This window comes from Narcine bancroftii, unplaced genomic scaffold, assembly GCF_036971445.1.
Source record: "Narcine bancroftii isolate sNarBan1 unplaced genomic scaffold, sNarBan1.hap1 Scaffold_154, whole genome shotgun sequence".
In the NCBI taxonomy this organism is placed as follows: Eukaryota; Metazoa; Chordata; class Chondrichthyes; order Torpediniformes; family Narcinidae; genus Narcine; species Narcine bancroftii.
In genome coordinates this window covers 3,184,597-3,208,823 of record NW_027211889.1, presented here as the reverse complement: position 1 = coordinate 3,208,823, position 24,227 = coordinate 3,184,597, and the positions used below count along the sequence as shown (strand labels likewise).

The following is a 24,227-nucleotide window of genomic DNA, read 5'->3' as shown; positions in this document are numbered from 1 at the left end:
GAGTTCCCCATCAGTTCCCTATCTGTTCTAAACTGTTTCCCACTGTTCTTCACCTATTCCACACCTGTTCTCCACTGTTCCGCCTGCTGTTTCCCACCAGTTCCCCACTTTTCACCACTGTTCACCATGGTCCCCCACTGTTCCCCTCATTTCCCAATCTGTTCCCCACTTTTCTGCACTGTTCTCCCATTCTTCACAGTTCGCTATCTGTTCCCCACTGCTCCCCACTATTCCCTTCTGTTGCCCACTATTCCGCAGAGATCTCCACTGTTCCCCATCCCTTCCTTCCATTCCTCAATTTTCCCCACTTCTGCCCTCCATAGTACAGTTCCCCAACTTTTTTACATGTTCCCCACTGTTCCCCATTGTTCCCCACCTGTCACACACTTTTTACCACTGTTCCCCACATTCTCCAATGTTCGCCAAATGTTCCCCACTGGTCTCCACTGTTACTCTCTGTTCCCCACTGTTACTCATTCTTCCCCACTGTTCCCCACTGTTCTGCAGTTTTGCCCAATTCTCCACTTTTTTCTAATCTGTTCCCCCTGCTCCTTTGGCTCCCCTCTGTTCTGCAGTGTTCCCCACGCTTGCCACTTTTTCCAATCCATATCCCCTGCTCCCTTTGGTTCCACTCTATTGTGCAGTGCTCCCCACGATTCCCCACTTTTTCCAACCTGTACACCATGCTCCCTTTGGTTCCCCTCTGTCCTGCAGTGTTCCCCATGGTTCCCCACTTTTTCCAATATTTTCCCCCTGCTCCCTTTGGTTCCCCACTCTTCTGCATTTTTCCACACGGTTCCCCACTTCTCCAATCCGTTTCCCCTGCTCCCTTTGTTTACCCACTGTTCTGCATTTTTCCACTCCGTTCCCCACTTTTTTCAATCCGTTCCCCCTGCTCCCTTTGGATCCCCACTGTTCTGCAGTATTCCCCATGGTTCCCCACATTTTCCAATCTGTTTCCCCTGCTGCCTTTGGTTCCCCTCTGTTCTGCAGTTTCCCCACGGTTCTCCACATTTTTTCCAATCTGTTCCCCCTGCTCCCTTTGGTTCCCCTCTGTCCTGCAGTGTTCTCCATTGTTCCCCTCTTTTTCCAATCCGTTACCCCTGCTCCCTTTGGTTCCCCTCTGTTCTGCAGTGATCCCCACGGTTCCCCACTTTTTCCAACCCGTTCCCCCGGCTCCCTTTGGTTCCCCTCTGTTCTGCATTGTTCCCCACGGTTCCCCACATTTCCGAGCTGTTCCCCCTGCTCCCTTTGGTTCCGATCTGTTCTGCATTGTTCCCCACGGTTCTCCACATTTTTTCTAATCTGTTCCCATGCTCCCTTTGGTTCACCTCTGTTCTGCAGTTTCCCCATGGTTCTCCACATTTTTTCCAATCTGTTCCCCCTGCTCCCTTTCGTTCCCCTCTGTCCTGCAGTGTTCCCCATGGGCCTCACTTTTTACAATCTGTTCCTGCTGCTCCCTTGGTTCCCCTCTGTCCTGCAGTGTTCTCCACGGTTCCCCACTTTTTTCAATCCGTTCCCCCTGTTCCCTTTGGTTCCCCTCTGTACTGCAGTGTTCCCCACGGTTCCCCACATATTCCAATCCGTTTACCCTGCTCCCTTTGTTAACCCACTGTTCTGCATTTTTCCACTCCGTTCCCCACTTTTTTCAATCTGTTCCCCCTGCTCCTTTTGGTTCCCCACTGTTCTGCAGTATTTCCCACGGTACCCCACTTTTTCCAATCTGTTCTGCCTGCTCCTTTGGTTTCCCTCTGTTCTGCAGTGTTCCCAACTTTTCCCCACTTTTACCAATCTGTTCCCTCTTCTCCATTTGGTTCCCCTCTGTCCTGCAGTGTTCCCCATGTTTCCCCACTTTTTCCAATCTGTTCCCCCTGCTCCCTTTCGTTCCCCTCTGTCCTGCATTTTTCATCACGGTTCCCCACTTTTTCAGATCCGTGCCCCCTGCTCCCTTTCTTCCCCTCTGTCCTGCATTTTTCCCCACGGTTCCCCACTTCACCAATCCATTCCCCCTGCTCCCTTTGGTTCCCCTCTGTTCTGCATTTTTCCACACGGTTCATCACTTCTTACAATCCGTTTCCCCTGCTCCCTTTGTTTACCTACTGGTCTGCATTTTTCCACTCTGTTGCCCACTTTTTTCAATCCGTTCCCCCTGCTACCATTGGTTCCCCACTGTTCTGCAGTGTTCCCCACAGTTCCCCACTTTTTCCAATCCGTTCCCCCTGCTCCCTTTTGTTCCACTCTGTTCTGCATTGTTCCCCACGGTTTCCCACATTTCCGAGCTGTTCCCCCTACACCCTTTGGTTCCCCTCTGTTCTGCAGTGTTCCCCAAGGTCCCCCACTTTTTCCAACTTTTACCCCCTGCTCCCTTTGGTTCCCCTCTTTCCTGCAGTGTTCCCCATGGTTCCCCACTTTTTCCAATCCGTTCCTCCTATTCCTTTGGTTCAGCTCTGTTCTGCAGTGTTTCCCACGGTTCCCCACTTTTTCCAATCTGTTCCCCCTGCTCCCTTTGGATCCACTCTGTTCTGGAGTGTTCCCCACGCTTCCCCAATTATTCCAATCCATTTCCCCTGCTCCCTTTGGTTCCCCACTGTTCTGCAGTATTCCCCATGGTTCCCCACATTTTCCAATCTGTTTCCCCTGCTGCCTTTGGTTCCCCTCTGTTCTGCAGTTTCCCCACGGTTCTCCACATTTTTTCCAATCTGTTCCCCCTGCTCCCTTTGGTTCCCCTCTGTCCTGCAGTGTTCTCCATTGTTCCCCTCTTTTTCCAATCCGTTACCCCTGCTCCCTTTGGTTCCCCTCTGTTCTGCAGTGATCCCCACGGTTCCCCACTTTTTCCAACCCGTTCCCCCGGCTCCCTTTGGTTCCCCTCTGTTCTGCATTGTTCCCCACGGTTCCCCACATTTCCGAGCTGTTCCCCCTGCTCCCTTTTGTTCCGATCTGTTCTGCATTGTTCCCCACGGTTCTCCACATTTTTTCTAATCTGTTCCCATGCTCCCTTTGGTTCACCTCTGTTCTGCAGTTTCCCCATGGTTCTCCACATTTTTTCCAATCTGTTCCCCCTGCTCCCTTTCGTTCCCCTCTGTCCTGCAGTGTTCCCCATGGGCCTCACTTTTTACAATCCGTTCCTGCTGCTCCCTTGGTTCCCCTCTGTCCTGCAGTGTTCTCCACGGTTCCCCACTTTTTTCAATCCGTTCCCCCTGCTCCCTTTGGTTCCCCTCTGTACTGCAGTGTTCCCCACGGTTCCCCACATATTCCAATCCGTTTACCCTGCTCCCTTTGTTAACCCACTGTTCTGCATTTTTCCACTCCGTTCCCCACTTTTTTCAATCTGTTCCCCCTGCTCCTTTTGGTTCCCCACTGTTCTGCAGTATTTCCCACGGTACCCCACTTTTTCCAATCTGTTCTGCCTGCTCCTTTGGTTTCCCTCTGTTCTGCAGTGTTCCCAACTTTTCCCCACTTTTACCAATCTGTTCCCTCTTCTCCATTTGGTTCCCCTCTGTCCTGCAGTGTTCCCCATGTTTCCCCACTTTTTCCAATCTGTTCCCCCTGCTCCCTTTCGTTCCCCTCTGTCCTGCATTTTTCATCACGGTTCCCCACTTTTTCAGATCCGTGCCCCCTGCTCCCTTTCTTCCCCTCTGTCCTGCATTTTTCCCCACGGTTCCCCACTTCCCCAATCCATTCCCCCTGCTCCCTTTGGTTCCCCTCTGTTCTGCATTTTTCCACACGGTTCCCCACTTCTTACAATCCGTTTCCCCTGCTCCCTTTGTTTACCTACTGGTCTGCATTTTTCCACTCTGTTGCCCACTTTTTTCAATCCGTTCCCCCTGCTACCTTTGGTTCCCCACTGTTCTGCAGTGTTCCCCATGGTTCCCCACTTTTTCCAATCCGTTTCCCCTGCTCCCTTTTGTTCCCCTCTGTTCTGCAGTGTTCCCCACAGTTCCCCACTTTTTCCAATCCGTTCCCCCTGCTCCCTTTTGTTCCACTCTGTTCTGCATTGTTCCCCACGGTTTCCCACATTTCCGAGCTGTTCCCCCTACACCCTTTGGTTCCCCTCTGTTCTGCAGTGTTCCCCAAGGTTCCCCACTTTTTCCAACTTTTACCCCCTGCTCCCTTTGGTTCCCCTCTTTCCTGCAGTGTTCCCCATGGTTCCCCACTTTTTCCAATCCGTTCCTCCTATTCCTTTGGTTCAGCTCTGTTCTGCAGTGTTTCCCACGGTTCCCCACTTTTTCCAATCTGTTCCCCCTGCTCCCTTTGGATCCACTCTGTTCTGGAGTGTTCCCCACGCTTCCCCAATTATTCCAATCCATTTCCCCTGCTCCCTTTGGTTCCAATCTATTGTGCAGTGCTCCTCACGATTCCCCACTTTTTCCAATCTGTTCACCGTGCTCCCTTTGGTTCCCCTCTGTCCTGCAGTGTTCCCCACGATTCCCCACTTTTTCCAATCCGTTCCCCCTGCTCCCTTTGGTTCCCCACTCTTCTTCATTTTTCCACAGGGTTCCCCACTTTTTACAATCTGTTCCCCCTGCTCCCTTTATTTCCCCACTCTTCTGCATTTTTCCACACTGTTCTCCACTTTTTCATATCTGTTTCCCCTGCTCCCTTTGGTTCCCCACTGTTCTGCAGTTTTCCCCAATTCTCCACTTTTTTCAAATCTGTCCCCCCTGCTACTTTGGCTCCCCTCTGTTCTGCTGTTTTCCCCACGGTTCCCCACATTTTTTCCAATCTGTTCCACCTGCTCCCTTTGGTTCTCCTGTTTTCTGCAGTTTTCCCTACGCTTCCCCACTTTTTACAATCCGTTCCCCCTGCTCCCTTTGGTTCTTCTCTATATGCAGTGTTCCCCACGATTCTCCACTTTTTTTCCATTCTGTACCCCCTGCTCCCTCTGGTTCCCCTCTGCCCTGCAGTGTTCCCCATGGTTCCCCACCTTTTCCATTCCGTTCCCCCTACTTCCTTTGGTTCACCTCTGTTCTGCAGTGTTCCCCACGGTTCTCCACTTTTTCCAGTCTGTTCCCCCTGCACCCTTTTGTTGCCCTCTGTTCTGGAGTGTTCCCCACGCTTCCCACTTTTTCCAATCCATTTCCCCTGCTCCCTTTGGTTCCACTCTATTGTGCAGTGCTCCCCACGATTCCCCACTTTTTCCAACCTGTACACCATGCTCCCTTTGGTTCCCCTCTGTCCTGCAGTGTTCCCCACGGTTATTCACTTTTTCCAACCCGTTCCCCCGGCTCCCTTTGGTTCCCCTCTGTACTGCAGTGTTCCCCACGGTTCCCCACATATTCCAATCCGTTTACCCTGCTCCCTTTGTTAACCCACTGTTCTGCATTGTTCCCCACGGTTCTCCACATTTTTTCTAATCTGTTCCTATGCTCCCTTTGGTTCATCTCTGTTCTGCAGTTTCCCCATGGTTCTCCACATTTTTTCCAATCTGTTCCCCCTGCTCCCTTTGGTTCCCCTCTGTTCTGCAGTGTTTCCCACGATTCCACACCATTTCGAACCTGTACCGCCTGCTCCCTTTGGTTCCCCTCTGTCCTGCAGTGTTCCCCACGGTTCCCCACTTTTTACAATCCGTTCCACCTGCTCCCTTTCGTTCCCCTCTGTCCTGCATTTTTCATCACGGTTCCCCACTTTTTCAGATCCGTTCCCCCTGCTTCCTTTCGTTCCCCTCTGTCCTGCATTTTTCCCCACGGTTCCCCACTTCACCAATCCATTCCCCCTGCTCCCTTTGGTTCCCCTCTGTTCTGCATTTTTCCACATGGTTCCCCACTTCTTACAATCCGTTTCCCCAGCTCCCTTTGTTTACCCACTGTTCTGCATTTTTCCACTCTGTTCCCCACTTTTTTCAATACGTTCCCCCTGCTCCCTTTCGTTCCCCACTGTTCTGCAGTGTTCCCCATGGTTCCCCACTTTTTCCAATCCGTTTCCCCTGCTCCCTTTTGTTCCCCTCTGTTCTGCAGTGTACTCCACTATTCCCCACTTTTTACAATCCGTTCCCCCTGCTCCCTATTGTTCCACTCTGTTCTGCATTGTTCCCCACGGTTTCCCACATTTCCGAGCTGTTCCCCCTGCACCCTTTGGTTCCCCTCTGTTCTGCAGTTTTCCCCAAGGTTCCCCACTTTTTCCAACTTTTACCCCCTGCTCCCTTTGGTTCCTCTCTTTCCTGCAGTGTTTCCCATGGTTCCCCACTTTTTCCAATCCGTTCCTCCTATTCCTTTGGTTCAGCTCTGTTCTTCAGTGTTTCCCACGGTTCCCCACTTTTTCCAATCTGTTCCCCCTGCTCCCTTTGGTTCCACTCTGTTCTGGAGTGTTCCCCACGCTCCCCACTTTTTCCAATCCATTTCCCCTGCTCCCTTTGGTTCCAATCTATTGTGCAGTGCTCCTCACGATTCCCAACTTTTTCCAATCTGTTCCGCGTGCTCCCTTTAGCTCCCCTCTGTCCTGCAGTGTTCCCCACGATTCCCCACTTTTTCCAATCCGTTCCCCCTGCTCCCTTTGGTTCCCCACTCTTTTGCATTTTTCCACAGGGTTCCCCACTTTTTACAATCTGTTCCCCCTGCTCCCTTTGTTTCCCCACTCTTCTGCATTTTTCCACACTGTTCTCCACTTTTTCAAATCTGTTTCCCCTGCTCCCTTTGGCTCCCCACTCTTCTGCATTTTTCCACACGGTTCCCCACTTCTTCCAATCCGTTTCCCCTGCTCCCTTTGTTTACCCACTGTTCTGCATTTTTCCACTCCGTTCCCCACTTTTTTCAATCCGTTCCCCCTGCTCCCTTTGGTTCCCCACTGTTCTGCAGTATTCCCCATGGTTCCCCACATTTTCCAATCTGTTTCCCCTGCTGCCTTTGGTTCCCCTCTGTTCTGCAGTTTCCCCACGGTTCTCCACATTTTTTCCAATCTGTTCCCCCTGCTCCCTTTGGTTCCCCTCTGTCCTGCAGTGTTCTCCATTGTTCCCCTCTTTTTCCAATCCGTTACCCCTGCTCCCTTTGGTTCCCCTCTGTTCTGCAGTGATCCCCACAGTTCCCCACTTTATCCAATCCGTTCCCCCCTGCTCCCTTTGGTTCCCCTCTGTCCTGCAGTGTTCCCCACTTCTCAACTTCTTTCCGATATGCTCGCCGTGCTCCATTTCGTTCCCCTCTGTTCTGCAGTGTTTCCCACGGTTCCCCACTTTTTCCAATCCGTTCCCGCTGCTCCCTTTGGTTCCCCACTGTTTTGCAGTGTTCGCCATGGTTCTGCACTTTTTCCAATCTGTTCCCCATGCTCCGTTTAGTTCCCCTCTATTCTGCAGTGTTCCCCAAGGTGCACACTTTTTCGAATCTGTTCACCCTGCTCCCTTTGTTTCCCCTCTGTCCTGCAGTGTTCCCCACGTTTCCCCACTTTTTCCAATCAGTTCGCCCTGCTCCCTTTGTTTCCCCTCTGTCCTCAAATGTTCTCCACGGTTCCCCACTTTTTCCAATCCATTCCCCCTGCTCCTTTTGGTTCCCCACTGTTCTGCAGAACTCCCCACGATTCCCCACTTTTTCCAATCTGTTCCCCCTGCTCCGTTTGGTTCTCCTTTATTCTGCAGTGTTACCCAAGGTTCCCCACTTTTCCGAGCTGTTCCCCCTGCTCCCTTTGGTTCCCCTCTGTCCAGCAGTGTTCCCCACGGTTATCCACTTATTCCAATCCATTCCCCCTGCTCCCTTTGGTTCCCCTCTGTCCTGCATTTTCCCCCACTGTTCCCCACTTTTCCAATCCGTTCCCCCTGCTCCCTTTAGTTCCCCTCTGTACTGCAGTGCTCTCCACGGTTCCCCGCATTTTCCAATCCGTTCTCCCTGCTCCCTTTGGTTTCCCACTGTTCTGCATTTTTCCACAAGGTTCCCCAATTTTTCCAATCTGTTCCCATGCTCCATTTGGTTCCCCTCTTTTCTGCAATATTCCCCACTGTTCCCCACCTTTTGCAATCTGTACCCCCTGCTCCCTTTGGTTCCCCACTGTTCTGCAATGTTCGCTAACGTTTCACCACTTTTTACAACTTGTACCTCCTGTTCCCTTTGGTTCCCCTCTGTCCTGCAGTGTTCCCCACGGTTCCACACTTTTTCCAATCTGTTCGTCGTGCTCTCTTTGGTTCCCCTCAGTTCTACAATGTTCCCCACAGTTCCCCACTTTATCCAATCTTTTCCCCCTGCTCCCTTTGGTTCCCCTCCGTCCTGCACTGTCCTCCATGGTTTCCCAATTTTTCCAATCTCTTCCCCGTGCTCCTTTGGTTCCCCTCTGTTGTGCAGTGTTCCGAACGGTTCACCACTTTTTCCAATCCGTTCTCCCTGCTCCCTTTGGTTTCCCACTGTTTTGCATTTTTCCACACGGTTCCCCAATTTTTCCAATCTGTTCCCATGCTCCATTTGGTTCCCCTCTTTTCTGCAATATTCCCCACTGTTCCCCACCTTTTGCAATCTGTTCCCCCTGCTCCCTTTGGTTCCCCACTGTTCTGCAGTGTTCGCTAACGGTTCCCCACTTTTTACAACCTGTACCTCCTGTTCCCTTTGGTTCCCCTCTGTCCTGCATTTTTCCACACAGTTCCCCACTTTTTCCAATCTGATCCCCCTGCTCCCTTTGATTCCACACTGTTCTGCAGTGTTCCCCACTTCTCAACTTTTTTCCGATATGTTCGTCCTGCTCCCTTTCGTTCCCCTCTGTTCTGCAGTGTTTCCCACGGTTCCCAACTTTTTCCAATCCGTTCCCACTGCTCCCTTTCGTTCCCCACTGTTTTGCAGTGTTCGCCACGGTTCCGCACTTTTTCCAATCTATTCTCCATGTTCCCTTTAATTCCCCTATGTTCTGCAGTGTTCCACATAGTTCCCCACTTTTTCTAATCTGTTCCCCCTGCTCCCTTTGTTTCCTCACTCTTCTGCGTTTTCCACACTGTTCCCCACTTTTTCCAATCTGTTTCCCCCGCTCCCTTTGGTTCCCCACGGTTCCCCACTTTTCCGAGTTCTTCCCTCTGCTCACTTTGGGTCCTCTCTGTTCTGCAGTATTCCCCATGGTTCTCCACATTTTTTCCAATCTGTTCCCATGCTCCTTTTGGTTCCCCTCCGAGCTGCACTGTCCTCCATTGTTTCCCAATTTTTCCCATCTCTTCCCCGTGCTCCTTTGGTTCCCCTCTGTTCTGCAGTGTTCCAAACAGTTCCCCACTTTTTCCAATACGTTCACCCTGCTCCCGTTGTTTCTCCACTCTTATGCATTTTTCCACACCGTTCCCCACTTTTTCCAATCTGCTCCCCCTGCTCCTTGGGCTCCCCTCTGTTCTGCAGTTTTCCCCACAGTTCCTACTTTTTCCAAGCTGTTCCCCCTGCTCCCTTTGGTTCACCTCGATTCTGCAGTTTTCCATACAGTTCCCCACATTTTCCAATCCGTTACCCCTGCTCCCTTTTGTTCCCCTCTGTTCTGCAGTGTTCTCCACAGTTCCCGAATTTTTCCAATCTGTTCCTCCTGCTCCCTTTGGATCCCCACTCTTCTGCATTTTTCCACACTGCTCCACACTTTTTCCAAACTGATCCCCCTGCTCCCTTTGATTCCCCACCGTTCTGCAGTGTTGCCCACTTCTCAACTTCTTTACGATATGCTCGCCGTGCTCCATTTCGTTCCCCTCTGTTCTGCAGTGATTCCCACGGTTCCCCACTTTTTCCAATCCGTTCCCGCTGCTCCCTTTGGTTCCCCACTGTTTTGTAGTGTTCGCCATGGTTCTGCACTTTTTCCAATCTGTTCCCCATGCTCCGTTTAGTTCCCCTCTATTCTGCAGTGTTCCCCAAGGTTGCACACTTTTTCGAATCTGTTCACCCTGCTCCCTTTGTTTCCCCTCTGTCCTGCAGTGTTCCCCACGTTTCCCCACTTTTTCCAATCAGTTCGCCCTGCTCTCTTTGTTTCCCCTCTGTCCTGCAATGTTCTCCACGGTTCCCCACTTTTTCCAATCCATTCCCCCTGCTCCTTTTGGTTCCCCACTGTTCTGCAGAACTCCCCACGATACCCCACTTTTTTCCAATCTGTACCCCCTGCTCCGTTTGGTTCTCCTTTATTCTGCAGTTTTCCCAACGGTTCCCCACTTTTCCGACCTGTTCCCCCTGCTCCCTTTGGTTCCCCTCTGTTCTGCAGTGTTCCCCACAGTTCCCCACTTTTTCCAATCCGTTCCCCCTGTGCCCTTTCTTTCCCGTCTGTCCTGCATTGTCCTTCGCGATTCCCCACTTTTTCCAATCCGTTGCACCTGCTCCCTTGGTTCCCCTCTGCTCTTCAGTGTTCCCCATGGTTCCACAATTTTTCTAATGTATAACCCATGCTCCCTTTGTTTCCTCAAGCTTCTGCATTTTTCCACACTGTTCCCCACTTTTTCCAATCTGTTTCCCCCGATCCCTTTGGTTCCCCACTATTCTGCAGTATTCCCCACTTTTCCACTATTTTCGAATTTGTTCGCCGTGATCGCTTTGGTTCCTCTCTGTCTGCATTGTTCTTCACAGTTCCCCACTTTATCCAATCCGTTCCCCCCTGCTCCCTTTGGTTCCCCTCTGTCCTGCAGTGTTCCCCACTTCTCAACTTCTTTCCGATATGCTCGCCGTGTTCTATTTCGTTCCCCTCTGTTCTGCAGTGTTTCCCATGGTTCCCCACTTTTTCAAATCCGTTCCCGCTGCTCCCTTTGGTTCCCCACTGTTTTGCAGTGTTCGCCATGGTTCTGCACTTTTTCCAATCTGTTCCCCATGCTCCATTTAGTTCCCCTCTATCTGCAATGTTCCCCAAGGTGCACACTTTTTCGAATCTGTTCACCCTGCTCCCTTTGTTTCCCCTCTGTCCTGCAGTGTTCCCCACGTTTCCCTACTTTTTCCAATCAGTTCGCCCTGCTCCCTTTGTTTCCCCGCTGTCCTCCAATGTTCTCCACGGTTCCCCACTTTTTCCAATCCATTCCCCCTGCTCCTTTTGGTTCCCCACTGTTCTGCAGAACTCCCCACGATTCCCCACTTTTTCCAATCTGTTCCCCCTGCTCCGTTTGGTTCTCCTTTATTCTGCAGTGTTACCGAAGGTTCCCCACTTTTCCGAGCTGTTCCCCCTGCTCCCTTTGGTTCTGCAGTGTTCTGCGGTGTTCCCCACGGTTACCCACTTTTTCCAAAACGTTCCCCCTGCTCCCTTTGGTTCCCCTCTGTCCTGCAGTGTTCCCCACGGTTACCCACTTATTCCAATCCATTCCCCCTGCTCCCTTTGGTTCCCCTCTGTCCTGCATTTCCCCCCACAGTTCCCCACTTTTTCCAATCCGTTCCCCCTGCTCCCTTTAGATCCCCTCTGTACTGCAGTGCTCTCCACTGTTCCCCGCATTTTCCAATCCGTTCTCCCTGCTCCCTTTGGTTTCCCACTGTTCTGCATTTTTCAACACGGTTCCCCAATTTTTCCAATCTGTTCCCATGCTCCATTTGGTTCCCCTCTTTTCTGCAATATTCCCCACTGTTCCCCACCTTTTGCAATCTGTTCCCACTGCTCCCTTTGGTTCCCCACTGTTCTGCAGTGTTCGCTAACGGTTCCCCACTTTTTACCACCCTTACCTCCTGTTCCCTTTGGTTCCCCTCTGTCCTGCAGTCTTCCCCACGGTTCCACACTTTTTCCAATCTGTTCGCCGTGCTCTCTTTGGTTCCCCTCAGTTCTACAATGTTCCCCACAGTTCCCCACTTTATCCAATCTTTTCCCCCTGCTCCATTTGGTTCCCTCCGTCCTGCACTGTCCTCCATGGTTTCCCAATTTTTCCAATCTCTTCCCCGTGCTCCTTTGGTTCCCCTCTGTTGTGCAGTGTTCCGAACGGTTCCCCACTTTTTCCAAACCGTTCCCCCTGCTCCCTTTGGTTCCCCTCTGTCCTGCAGTGTTCCACACTGTTCCCCACTTTTTCCAATCCGTTCACCCTGCTCCCGTTGTTTCTCCACTCTTCTGCATTTTCCACACCGTTCCCCACTTTTTCCAATCTGTTCCCCCTTCTCCTTGGGCTCCCCTCTGTTCTGCAGTTTTCCCCACAGTTTCCACTTTTTCCAATCTGTTCCCCCTGCTCCCGTTGGTTCCCCTCTATTCTGCAGTTTTCTATACAGTTCCCCACATTTTCCAATCCGTTACCCCTTCTCCCTTTGGTTCCCCTCTGTTCTGCAGGGTTCTCCACGGTTCCCGACTTTTTCCAATCTGTTCCTCCTGCTCCCTTTGGTTCCCCACTGTTCTGCATTTTTCCACACAGTTCCCCAATTTTTCCAATCTGATCCCCCTGCTCCCTTTGATTCCCCACTGTTCTGCAGTGTTCCCCACTTCTCAACTTTTTTCCGATATGTTCGTCCTGCTCCCTTTCGTTCCCCTCTGTTCTGCAGTGTTTCCCACGGTTCCCAACTTTTTCCAATCCGTTCCCACAGCTCCCTTTCGTTCCCCACTGTTTTGCAGTGTTCGCCACGGTTCCGCACTTTTTCCAATCTATTCTCCATGTTCCCTTTAATTCCCCTATGTTCTGCAGTGTTCCACACAGTTCCCCACTTTTTCCAATCTGTTCCCCCTGCTCCCTTTGTTTCCTCACTCTTCTGCATTTTCCACACTGTTCCCCACTTTTTCCAATCTGTTTCCCCCGCTCCCTTTGGTTCCCCACGGTTCCCCACTTTTCCGAGTTCTTCCCCCTGCTCACTTTGGGTCCTCTCTGTTCTGCAGTATTCCCCATGGTTCTCCACATTTTTTCCAATCTGTTCCCATGCTCCTTTTGGTTCCCCTCCGAGCTGCACTGTCCTCCATTGTTTCCCAATTTTTCCCATCTCTTCCCCGTGCTCCTTTGGTTCCCCTCTGTTCTGCAGTGTTCCAAACAGTTCCCCACTTTTTCCAATACGTTCACCCTGCTCCCGTTGTTTCTCCACTCTTATGCATTTTTCCACACCGTTCCCCACTTTTTCCAACCTGCTCCCCCTGCTCCTTGGGCTCCCCTCTGTTCTGCAGTTTTCCCCACAGTTCCCACTTTTTCCAAGCTGTTCCCCCTGCTCCCTTTGGTTCACCTCGATTCTGCAGTTTTCCATACAGTTCCCCACATTTTCCAATCCGTTACCCCTGCTCCCTTTTGTTCCCCTCTGTTCTGCAGTGTTCTTCACAGTTCCCGAATTTTTCCAATCTGTTCCTCCTGCTCCCTTTGGATCCCCACTCTTCTGCATTTTTCCACACTGCTCCACACTTTTTCCAAACTGATCCCCCTGCTCCCTTTGATTCCCCACCGTTCTGCAGTGTTGCCCACTTCTCAACTTCTTTACGATATGCTCGCCGTGCTCCATTTCGTTCCCCTCTGTTCTGCAGTGATTCCCACGGTTCCCCACTTTTTCCAATCCGTTCCCGCTGCTCCCTTTGGTTCCCCACTGTTTTGTAGTGTTCGCCATGGTTCTGCACTTTTTCCAATCTGTTCCCCATGCTCCGTTTAGTTCCCCTCTATTCTGCAGTGTTCCCCAAGGTTGCACACTTTTTCGAATCTGTTCACCCTGCTTCCTTTGTTTCCCCTCTGTCCTGCAGTGTTCCCCACGTTTCCCCACTTTTTCCAATCAGTTCGCCCTGCTCTCTTTGTTTCCCCTCTGTCCTGCAATGTTCTCCACGGTTCCCCACTTTTTCCAATCTGCTCCCCCTGCTCCTTGGGCTCCCCTCTGTTCTGCAGTTTTCCCCACAGTTTCCACTTTTTCCAATCTGTTCCCCCTGCTCCCTTTGGTTCACCTCTATTCTGCAGTTTTCCATACAGTTCCCCACATTTTCCAATCCGTTACCCCTGCTCCCTTTTGTTCCCCTCTGTTCTGCAGTGTTCTCCACAGTTCCCGAATTTTTCCAATCTGTTCCTCCTGCTCCCTTTGGATCCCCACTCTTCTGCATTTTTCCACACTGCTCCACACTTTTTCCAAACTGATCCCCCTTCTCCCTTTGATTCCCCACCGTTCTGCAGTGTTGCCCACTTCTCAACTTCTTTACGATATGCTCGCCGTGCTCCATTTCGTTCCCCTCTGTTCTGCAGTGATTCCCACGGTTCCCCACTTTTTCCAATCCGTTCCCGCTGCTCCCTTTGGTTCCCCACTGTTTTGTAGTGTTCGCCATGGTTCTGCACTTTTTCCAATCTGTTCCCCATGCTCTGTTTAGTTCCCCTCTATTCTGCAGTGTTCCCCAAGGTTGCACACTTTTTCGAATCTGTTCACCCTGCTCCCTTTGTTTCCCCTCTGTCCTGCAGTGTTCCCCACGTTTCCCCACTTTTTCCAATCAGTTCGCCCTGCTCTCTTTGTTTCCCCTCTGTCCTGCAATGTTCTCCACGGTTCCCCACTTTTTCCAATCCATTCCCCCTGCTCCTTTTGGTTCCCCACTGTTCTGCAGAACTCCCCACGATACCCCACTTTTTTCCAATCTGTACCCCCTGCTCCGTTTGGTTCTCCTTTATTCTGCAGTGTTCCCCATGGTTCCACAATTTTTCCAATGTATACCCCCTGCTCCCTTTGTTTCCTCACTCTTCTGCATTTTTCCACACTATTCCCCACTTTTTCCAATCTGTTTCCCCCGATCCCTTTGGTTCCCCACTGTTCTGCAGTATTCCCCACTTTTCCACTATTTTCGAATTTGTTCGCCGTGATCGCTTTGGTTCCTCTCCGTCTGCATTGTTCTTCACAGTTCCCCACTTTATCCAATCCGTTCCCCCCCTGCTCCCTTTGGTTCCCCTCTGTCCTGCAGTGTTCCCCACTTCTCAACTTCTTTCCGATATGTTCGCCGTGCTCCATTTCGTTCCCCTCTGTTCTGCAGTGTTTCCCACGGTTCCCCACTTTTTCCAATCCGTTCTTGCTGCTCCCTTTGGTTCCCCACTGTTTTGCAGTGTTCGCCATGGTTCTGCACTTTTTCCAATCTGTTCCCCATGCTCCGTTTAGTTCCCCTCTATTCTGCAGTGTTCCCCAAGGTGCACACTTTTTCGAATCTGTTCACCCTGCTCCCTTTGTTTCCCCTCTGTCCTGCAGTGTTCCCCACGTTTCCCCACTTTTTCCAATCAGTTCGCCCTGCTCCCTTTGTTTCCCCTCTGTCCTCAAATGTTCTCCACGGTTCCCCACTTTTTCCAATCCATTCCCCCTGCTCCTTTTGGTTCCCCACTGTTCTGCAGAACTCCCCACGATTCCCCACTTTTTCCAATCTGTTCCCCCTGCTCCGTTTGGTTCTCCTTTATTCTGCAGTGTTACCCAAGGTTCCCCACTTTTCCGAGCTGTTCCCCCTGCTCCCTTTGGTTCTGCAGTGTTCTGCAGTGTTCCCCACGGTTACCAACTTTCTCCAAACCGTTCCCCCTGCTCCCTTTGGTTCCCCTCTGTCCAGCAGTGTTCCCCACGGTTACCCACTTATTCCAATCCATTCCCCCTGCTCCCTTTGGTTCCCCTCTGTCCTGCATTTTCCCCCACTGTTCCCCACTTTTCAAATCCGTTCCCCCTGCTCCCTTTAGTTCCCCTCTGTACTGCAGTGCTCTCCACGGTTCCCCGCATTTTCCAATCCATTCTCCCTGCTCCCTTTGGTTCCCCACTGTTCTGCATTTTTCCACAAGGTTCCCCAATTTTTCCAATCTGTTCCCATGCTCCATTTGGTTCCCCTCTTTTCTGCAATATTCCCCACTGTTCCCCACCTTTTGCAATCTGTTCCCCCTGCTCCCTTTGGTTCCCCACTGTTCTGCAGTGTTCGCTAACGTTTCACCACTTTTTACAACTTGTACCTCCTGTTCCCTTTGGTTCCCCTCTGTCCTGCAGTGTTCCCCACGGTTCCACACTTTTTCCAATCTGTTCGTCGTGCTCTCTTTGGTTCCCCTCAGTTCTACAATGTTCCCCACAGTTCCCCACTTTATCCAATCTTTTCCCCCTGCTCCCTTTGGTTCCTCTCCGTCCTGCACTGTCCTCCATGGTTTCCCAATTTTTCCAATCTCTTCCCCGTGCTCCTTTGGTTCCCCTCTGTTGTGCAGTGTTCCGAACGGTTCACCACTTTTTCAATCCGTTCTCTCTGCTCCCTTTGGCTTCCCACTGTTTTGCATTTTTCCACACGGTTCCCCAATTTTTCCAATCTGTTCCCATGCTCCATTTGGTTCCCCTCTTTTCTGCAATATTCCCCACTGTTCCCCACCTTTTGCAATCTGTTCCCCCTGCTCCCTTTGGTTCCCCACTGTTCTGCAGTGTTCGCTAACGGTTCCCCACTTTTTACAACCTGTACCTCCTGTTCCCTTTGGTTCCCCTCTGTCCTGCAGTGTTCCGCACGGTTCCCCACATTTTCCTATCCGTTCTCCCTGCTCCCTTTGGTTTCCCACTGTTCTGCATTTTTCCACACGGTTCCCCGATTTTTCCAATCTGTTCCCATGCTCCATTTGCTTCCCCTCTTTTCTGCAATATTCTCCACTGTTCCCCACTTTTTCCAATCCATTCCCCCTGCTCCTTTTGGTTCCCCACTGTTCTGCAGAACTCCCCACGATTCCCCACTTTTTCCAATCTGTTCCCCCTGCTCCGTTTGGTTCTCCTTTATTCTGCAGTGTTCCCCACGGTTCCCCACTTTTCCGAGCTGTTCCCCCTGCTCCCTTTGGTTCCGCAGTGTTCTGCAGTGTTCCCCACGGTTACCCACTTTTTCCAAACCGTTCCCCCTGCTCCCTTTGGTTCCCCTCTGTCCTGCAGTGTTCCCCACGGTTACCAACTTTTTACAATCCATTCCCCCTGTTCCCTTTGGTTCCCCTCTGTCCTGCATTTTCCCCCATATTTCCCCACTTTTCCAATCCGTTCCCCTTGCTCCCTTTAGTTCCCCTCTGTACTGCAGTGCTCCCCACGGTTCCCCACATTTTACAATCCGTTCTCCCTGCTCCCTTTTGTTTCCCACTGTTCTACATTTTTCCACACGTTTCTCCGATTTTTCCAATCTGTTCCCATGCTCCATTTGCTTCCCTTCTTTTCTGCAATATTCCCCACTGTTCCCCACTTTTTGCAATCTGTTCCCCCTGCTCCCTTTGGTTCCCCACTGTTCTGCAGTGTTCGCCAACGGTTCCCCACTTTTTACAACCTGTACCTCCTGTTCCCTTTGGTTCCCCTCTGTCCTGCAGTGTTCCCCACGGTTCCACACTTTTTCCAATCTGTTCGCCGTGCACTCTTTGGTTCCTCTCTGTTCTACAGTGTTCCCCACAGTTCCCCACTTTTTCCAATCTGTTCCCCCTGCTCCCTTTGGTTCCCCTCCGTCCTGCACTGTCCTCCATGGTTTCCCAATTTTTCCAATCTCTTCCCCGTGCTCCTTTGGTTCCCCTCTGTTGTTCAGTGTTCCGAACGGTTCCCCACTTTTTCCAATCCGTTCCCCCTGCTTCCTTTGATTCCCCTCTGTTCTGCAGTGTTCCACACTGTTCCCCACTTTTTCCAATCCGTTCACCCTGCTCCCGTTGTTTCCACACTCTTCTGCATTTTCCACACCGTTCCCCACTTTTTCCAATCTGTTCCCCCTTGTCCTTGGGCTCCCCTCTGTTCTGCAGTTTTCCCCACAGTTTCCACTTTTTCCAATCTGTTCCCCCTGCTCCCGTTGGTTCCCCTCTATTCTTCAGTTTTCTATACAGTTCCCCACATTTTCCAATCCGTTACCCCTGCTCCCTTTGGTTCCCCTCTGTTCTGCAGGGTTCTCCACGGTTCCCGATTTTTTCCAATCTGTTCCTCCTGCTCCCTTTGGTTCCCCACTGTTCTGCATTTTTCCACACAGTTCCCCACTTTTTCCAATCTGATCCCCCTGCTCCCTTTGATTCCCCACTGTTCTGCAGTGTTCCCCACTTCTCAACTTTTTTCCGATATGTTCGTCCTGCTCCCTTTCGTCCCCTCTGTTCTGCAGTGTTTCCCACGGTTCCCAACTTTTTCCAATCCGTTCCCACTGCTCCCTTTCGTTCCCCACTGTTTTGCAGTGTTCGCCACGGTTCCGCACTTTTTCCAATCTATTCTCCATGTTCCCTTTAATTCCCCTATGTTCTGCAGTGTTCCACACAGTTCCCCACTTTTTCCAATCTGTTCCCCCTGCTCCCTTTGTTTCCTCACTCTTCTGCGTTTTCCACACTGTTCCCCAATTTTTCCAAACTGTTCCCATGCTCCATTTGGTTCCCCTCTTTTCTGCAATATTCCCCACTGTTCCCCACCTTTTGCAATCTGTTCCCCCTGCTCCCTTTGGTTCCCCACTGTTCTGCAGTGTTCGCTAACGTTTCACCACTTTTTACAACTTGTACCTCCTGTTCCCTTTGGTTCCCCTCTGTCCTGCAGTGTTCCCCACGGTTCCACACTTTTTCCAATCTGTTCGTCGTGCTCTCTTTGGTTCCCCTCAGTTCTACAATGTTCCCCACAGTTCCCCACTTTATCCAATCTTTTCCCCCTGCTCCCTTTGGTTCCCCTCCGTCCTGCACTGTCCTCCATGGTTTCCCAATTTTTCCAATCTCTTCCCCGTGCTCCTTTGGTTCCCCTCTGTTGTGCAGTGTTCTGAACGGTTCACCACTTTTTCCAATCCGTTCTCCCTGCTCCCTTTGGTTTCCCACTGTTTTGCATTTTTCCACACGGTTCCCCAATTTAACCAATCTGTTCCCATGCTCCATTTGGTTCCCCTCTTTTCTGCAATATTCCCCACTGTTCCCCACCTTTTGCAATCTGTTCCCCCTGCTCCCTTTGGTTCCCCACTGTTCTGCAGTGTTCGCTAATGGTTCCCCACTTTTTACAACCTGTACCTCCTGTTCCCTTTGGTTCCCCTCTGTCCTGCAGTGTTCCGCACGGTTCCCCACATTTTCCTATCCGTTCTCCCTGCTCCCTTTGGTTTCCCACTGTTCTGCATTTTTCCACACGGTTCCCCGATTTTTCCAATCTGTTCCCATGTTCCATTTGGTTCCCCTCTTTTCTGCAATATTCTCCACTGTTCCCCACTTTTTCCAATCCATTCCCCCTGCTCCTTTTGGTTCCCCACTGTTCTGCAGAACTCCCCACGATTCCCCACTTTTTCCAATCTGTTCCCCCTGCTCCGTTTGGTTCTCCTTTATTCTGCAGTGTTCCCCACGGTTCCCCACTTTTCCGAGCTGTTCCCTCTGCTCCCTTTGGTTCCGCAGTGTTCTGCAGTGTTCCCCACGGTTACCCACTTTTTCCAAACCGTTCCCCCTGCTCCCTTTGGTTCCCCTCTGTCCTGCAGTGTTCCCCACGGTTACAACTTTTTCCAATCCATTCCCCCTGTTCCCTTTGGTTCCCCTCTGTCCTGCATTTTCCCCCATATTTCCCCACTTTTCCAATCCGTTCCCCCTGCTCCCTTTATTTCCCCACTCTTCTGCATTTTTCCACACTGTTCTCCACTTTTTCAAATCTGTTTCCCCTGCTCCCTTTGGTTCCCCACTGTTCTGCAGTTTTCCCCAATTCTCCACTTTTTTCAAATCTGTCCCCCCTGCTACTTTGGCTCCCCTCTGTTCTGCTGTTTTCCCCACGGTTCCCCACATTTTTTCCAATCTGTTCCACCTGCTCCCTTTGGTTCTCCTGTTTTCTGCAGTTTTCCCTACGCTTCCCCACTTTTTACAATCCGTTCCCCCTGCTCCCTTTGGTTCTTCTCTATATGCAGTGTTCCCCACGATTCTCCACTTTTTTTCCATTCTGTACCCCCTGCTCCCTCTGGTTCCCCTCTGCCCTGCAGTGTTCCCCATGGTTCCCCACCTTTTCCATTCCGTTCCCCCTACTTCCTTTGGTTCACCTCTGTTCTGCAGTGTTCCCCACGGTTCTCCACTTTTTCCAGTCTGTTCCCCCTGCACCCTTTTGTTGCCCTCTGTTCTGGAGTGTTCCCCACGCTTCCCACTTTTTCCAATCCATTTCCCCTGCTCCCTTTGGTTCCACTCTATTGTGCAGTGCTCCCCACGATTCCCCACTTTTTCCAACCTGTACACCATGCTCCCTTTGGTTCCCCTCTGTCCTGCAGTGTTCCCCACGGTTATTCACTTTTTCCAACCCGTTCCCCCGGCTCCCTTTGGTTCCCCTCTGTACTGCAGTGTTCCCCACGGTTCCCCACATATTCCAATCCGTTTACCCTGCTCCCTTTGTTAACCCACTGTTCTGCATTGTTCCCCACGGTTCTCCACATTTTTTCTAATCTGTTCCTATGCTCCCTTTGGTTCATCTCTGTTCTGCAGTTTCCCCATGGTTCTCCACATTTTTTCCAATCTGTTCCCCCTGCTCCCTTTGGTTCCCCTCTGTTCTGCAGTGTTTCCCACGATTCCACACCATTTCGAACCTGTACCGCCTGCTCCCTTTGGTTCCCCTCTGTCCTGCAGTGTTCCCCACGGTTCCCCACTTTTTACAATCCGTTCCACCTGCTCCCTTTCGTTCCCCTCTGTCCTGCATTTTTCATCACGGTTCCCCACTTTTTCAGATCCGTTCCCCCTGCTTCCTTTCGTTCCCCTCTGTCCTGCATTTTTCCCCACGGTTCCCCACTTCACCAATCCATTCCCCCTGCTCCCTTTGGTTCCCCTCTGTTCTGCATTTTTCCACATGGTTCCCCACTTCTTACAATCCGTTTCCCCAGCTCCCTTTGTTTACCCACTGTTCTGCATTTTTCCACTCTGTTCCCCACTTTTTTCAATACGTTCCCCCTGCTCCCTTTCGTTCCCCACTGTTCTGCAGTGTTCCCCATGGTTCCCCACTTTTTCCAATCCGTTTCCCCTGCTCCCTTTTGTTCCCCTCTGTTCTGCAGTGTACTCCACTATTCCCCACTTTTTACAATCCGTTCCCCCTGCTCCCTATTGTTCCACTCTGTTCTGCATTGTTCCCCACGGTTTCCCACATTTCCGAGCTGTTCCCCCTGCACCCTTTGGTTCCCCTCTGTTCTGCAGTTTTCCCCAAGGTTCCCCACTTTTTCCAACTTTTACCCCCTGCTCCCTTTGGTTCCTCTCTTTCCTGCAGTGTTTCCCATGGTTCCCCACTTTTTCCAATCCGTTCCTCCTATTCCTTTGGTTCAGCTCTGTTCTTCAGTGTTTCCCACGGTTCCCCACTTTTTCCAATCTGTTCCCCCTGCTCCCTTTGGTTCCACTCTGTTCTGGAGTGTTCCCCACGCTCCCCACTTTTTCCAATCCATTTCCCCTGCTCCCTTTGGTTCCAATCTATTGTGCAGTGCTCCTCACGATTCCCAACTTTTTCCAATCTGTTCCGCGTGCTCCCTTTAGCTCCCCTCTGTCCTGCAGTGTTCCCCACGATTCCCCACTTTTTCCAATCCGTTCCCCCTGCTCCCTTTGGTTCCCCACTCTTTTGCATTTTTCCACAGGGTTCCCCACTTTTTACAATCTTTTCCCCCTGCTCCCTTTGTTTCCCCACTCTTCTGCATTTTTCCACACTGTTCTCCACTTTTTCAAATCTGTTTACCCTGCTCCCTTTGGCTCCCCACTCTTCTGCATTTTTCCACACGGTTCCCCACTTCTTCCAATCCATTTCCCCTGCTCCCTTTGTTTACCCACTGTTCTGCATTTTTCCACTCCGTTCCCCACTTTTTTCAATCCGTTCCCCCTGCTCCCTTTGGTTCCCCACTGTTCTGCAGTATTCCCCATGGTTCCCCACATTTTCCAATCTGTTTCCCCTGCTGCCTTTGGTTCCCCTCTGTTCTGCAGTTTCCCCACGGTTCTCCACATTTTTTCCAATCTGTTCCCCCTGCTCCCTTTGGTTCCCCTCTGTCCTGCAGTGTTCTCCATTGTTCCCCTCTTTTTCCAATCCGTTACCCCTGCTCCCTTTGGTTCCCCTCTGTTCTGCAGTGATCCCCACGGTTCCCCACTTTTTCCAACCCGTTCCCCCGGCTCCCTTTGGTTCCCCTCTGTTCTGCATTGTTCCCCACGGTTCCCCACATTTCCGAGCTGTTCCCCCTGCTCCCTTTGGTTCCGATCTGTTCTGCATTGTTCCCCACGGTTCTCCACATTTTTTCTAATCTGTTCCCATGCTCCCTTTGGTTCACCTCTGTTCTGCAGTTTCCCCATGGTTCTCCACATTTTTTCCAATCTGTTCCCCCTGCTCCCTTTCGTTCCCCTCTGTCCTGCAGTGTTCCCCATGGGCCTCACTTTTTACAATCCGTTCCTGCTGCTCCCCTGGTTCCCCTCTGTCCTGCAGTGTTCTCCACGGTTCCCCACTTTTTTCAATCCGTTCCCCCTGCTCCCTTTGGTTCCCCTCTGTACTGCAGTGTTCCCCACAGTTCCCCACATATTCCAATCCGTTTTCCCTGCTCCCTTTGTTAACCCACTGTTCTGTATTTTTCCACTCCGTTCCCCACTTTTTTCAATCTGTTCCCCCTGCTCCTTTTGGTTCCCCACTGTTCTGCAGTATTTCCCACGGTACCCCACTTTTTCCAATCTGTTCTGCCTGCTCCTTTGGTTTCCCTCTGTTCTGCAGTGTTCCCAACTTTTCCCCACTTTTACCAATCTGTTCCCTCTTCTCCATTTGGTTCCCCTCTGTCCTGCAGTGTTCCCCATGTTTCCCCACTTTTTCAAATCTGTTCCCCCTGCTCCCTTTCGTTCCCCTCTGTCCTGCATTTTTCATCACGGTTCCCCACTTTTTCAGATCCGTTCCCCCTGCTCCCTTTCTTCCCCTCTGTCCTGCATTTTTACCCACAGTTCCCCACTTCACCAATCCATTCCCCCTGCTCCCTTTCGTTCCCCTCTGTCCTGCATTTTTCATCACGGTTCCCCACTTTTTCAGATCCGTTCCCCCTGCTCCCTTTCGTTCCCCTCTGTTCTGCAGTGTACTCCACTATTCCCCACTTTTTACAATCCGTTCCCCCTGCTCCCTATTGTTCCACTCTGTTCTGCATTGTTCCCCACGGTTTCCCACATTTCCGAGCTGTTCCCCCTGCACCCTTTGGTTCCCCTCTGTTCTGCAGTTTTCCCCAAGGTTCCCCACTTTTTCCAACTTTTACCCCCTGCTCCCTTTGGTTCCTCTCTTTCCTGCAGTGTTTCCCATGGTTTCCCACTTTTTCCAATCCGTTCCTCCTATTCCTTTGGTTCAGCTCTGTTCTTCAGTGTTTCCCACGGTTCCCCACTTTTTACAATCTGTTCCCCCTGCTCCCTTTGTTTCCCCACTCTTCTGCATTTTTCCACACTGTTCTCCACTTTTTCAAATCTGTTTCCCCTGCTCCCTTTGGTTCCCCACTGTTCTGCATTTTTCCACACGGTTTCCCACTTCTTCCAATCCGTTTCCCCTGCTCCCTTTGTTTACCCACTGTTCTGCATTTTTCCACTCCGTTCCCCACTTCTTACAATCCGTTTCCCCAGCTCCCTTTGTTTACCCACTGTTCTGCATTTTTCCACTCTGTTCCCCACTTTTTTCAATCCGTTCCCCCTGCTGCCTTTGTTTCCCCTGGGTTCTGCAGTTTCCCCACGGTTCTCCACATTTTTTCCAATCTGTTCCCCCTGCTCTCTTTGGTTCCCCTCTGTCCTGCAGTGTTCTCCATAGTTCCCCACTTTATCCAATCCGTTCCCCCCTGCTCCCTTTGGTTCCCCTCTGTTGTGCAGTGTTCTGAACGGTTCACCACTTTTTCCAATCCGTTCTCCCTGCTCCCTTTGGTTTCCCACTGTTTTGCATTTTTCCACACGGTTCCCCAATTTAACCAATCTGTTCCCATGCTCCATTTGGTTCCCCTCTTTTCTGCAATATTCCCCACTGTTCCCCACCTTTTGCAATCTGTTCCCCCTGCTCCCTTTGGTTCCCCACTGTTCTGCAGTGTTCGCTAACGGTTCCCCACTTTTTACAACCTGTACCTCCTGTTCCCTTTGGTTCCCCTCTGTCCTGCAGTGTTCCGCACGGTTCCCCACATTTTCCTATCCGTTCTCCCTGCTCCCTTTGGTTTCCCACTGTTCTGCATTTTTCCACACGGTTCCCCGATTTTTCCAATCTGTTCCCATGTTCCATTTGGTTCCCCTCTTTTCTGCAATATTCTCCACTGTTCCCCACTTTTTCCAATCCATTCCCCCTGCTCCTTTTGGTTCCCCACTGTTCTGCAGAACTCCCCACGATTCCCCACATTTTCCAATCCGTTACCCCTGCTCCCTTTTGTTCCCCTCTGTTCTGCAGTGTTCTCCACAGTTCCCGAATTTTTCCAACCTGTTCCTCCTGCTCCCTTTGGATCCCCACTCTTCTGCATTTTTCCACACTGCTCCACACTTTTTCCAAACTGATCCCCCTGCTCCCTTTGATTCCCCACCGTTCTGCAGTGTTGCCCACTTCTCAACTTCTTTACGATAT

At 51.2% G+C, this 24,227-nt stretch overlaps 1 long non-coding RNA gene across 1 annotated transcript in view; it reads left to right on the top strand.

Moving 5' to 3' along the window:
* LOC138750494 (uncharacterized) overlaps window positions 1-24,227 on the top strand; it is a 377,387-nt gene that overhangs the window by 23,777 nt on the left and 329,383 nt on the right. The gene's annotated exons all lie outside the window — the stretch shown is intronic.